We start from the raw sequence: 1,875 nt of genomic DNA on the forward strand, positions 1-1,875 counted from the left end.
CCTTCCAGGCCATGGAGCCTGCTGCAGACTTCGCTTCTGACCAGCCCCCCATGATTGATTTGGAGGCGGGCGCAGCTACCAGCCGGAACTCCTGGAAGAGGGGCCCGGAGACTGATGTTGGAGAAGGCAACATCGGGAAGAGGCCCCGGACGACGCAGGCAGGCTCGACTGAAGAATCACACGGGGAGAGTCGGCTGACCGCGAAGGAAATCCCTGCCCCGCCAGTCCTTCCCCTTCGCCTAACTCTTCTCGAGGAGGGGGAGTTAGCCCTGCGGGATGAGCAGTCCCGGCTGATCAACCGGACCTGGGAAAACGGCCGGTGTTGGAGGGACGACACTTATAAGGCCCTGACGATCCATCGCCAGGTCGAGTTCTCGGACCGCCCTGCCGAGTTCAGCGCCTCCCAGTCAATCGTGGACCGGCTAGTCGCCAAAGTGGGCTTCCGCCCCAAGCTCGGCCAGGACACAGCCCCCCTGGCGGTCGATCTTCTGGACCAGGTTGGGAGCACTATGTCCAACCTTTAGCTGAAGAGGTACGCCACGATAGCCAACCCAGACGTGCTGTTCATCTCCCAGGCTCTCCGCCACCTGGCCACCGCAGTAACTTTTACTTCTCTCAAACTCCTTACCTCACTTGTTGATGATGGTTTTGTTTTCTAACTTTTCTTTGCTCCAGGTCGATCTGTTGTCCCAGCGGAGTGCCGATCTGGTGGCCGAGTTTGCCATAAAGATGGAGACGGCCAAGCTGGAGCTGGAGGCGGCCGTGAATCAGAGGGAGGCCGTCAAGGAGACCCTTGGCCGGGAGACGGCCCGCCTGCAGGAAGAAGTGGCCCATGTGAAGGCGGAGCCCGAGGAGCTCGGCCGTGCCAAGGTCGGATTGGAAGAGGAGTTGTCCCAGAAGACAAAGGATGTCGATGAACGGGCGACGCTCTTGGAGACGGCCGCGGCACAATCTGCCCTGGACAAGGAGGAGATCCTGGCCTTAAAGGCCCGAGTCTGTGAACTGAATAACTCTCTGCTTCAGGAGAAGGCAGCGCATGAAACGACCCGTCAGGGAAAGGAGGAGGCTGAGGGCCTACTAGATGTCACCTTTGATGAGGCCATCTACATGGCCTGGTGCAAGGATAAGAGTATGAATCTCCTTGTCTTCCCTGATCCTGAGTCAAAGCGGGCCGAGTACGAGGCCAAGGAGAGGGAGGATGCGGACCTCCGGGCGGATGCGCTGTAGGCCCTACCCCCGACCTTGATTTTTTTATTAGTGTTTTTGGCTTGTAATTAAATTTAAAACACTGCTACTTTCTTTGGTTTTTACGAAGGCTTCCTTCCAATGTTCAGTAGAAATTTCATTTTGTTGTCGCGACTAACTGATTGCAGGGGTTTAATTCCGGTTCCAACGGCCTGGACTAGACCAAACGGCTTAACTTTCCAAGTCACTAATCCTGGCACCCAGTCCAGGGCCCTCGGAGCTTGGCTTAACTTGGTGTTTTGTCCTCCTTTTATCAGTTTTCGGCCCTGGCTTTACCCTGGAGCAAACCGGATGCTTTTATACCCCCGGACATCGTTCGTCCGGGGCGGGACATGCCTTAGGCGTGGCCCCTTTTTCATACCCCCGGGCGTCGCTCATACAGGGTGGGACCGGCCTTGGGCTCGGTTCTCTTTATTTTATACCCCCGGACATCGTTCGTCCGGGGCGGGACCAGCCTTAGGCGTGGCCCCTTTTTTATACCCCCGGACGTCGCTCGTCTGGGATGGGACCGACCTTGGGCTCGGTCCTCTTTATTTTATACCCCCGGACATCGTTCGTCCGGGGCGGGACAGCCTTAGGCGTGGCCCCTTTTTTATACCCCCGGGCATCGCCCGTCCGGGGTGGGACCAG

Source organism: Humulus lupulus, chromosome 5 (genome assembly GCF_963169125.1).
Source record: "Humulus lupulus chromosome 5, drHumLupu1.1, whole genome shotgun sequence".
NCBI lineage: Eukaryota > Viridiplantae > Streptophyta > Magnoliopsida > Rosales > Cannabaceae > Humulus > Humulus lupulus.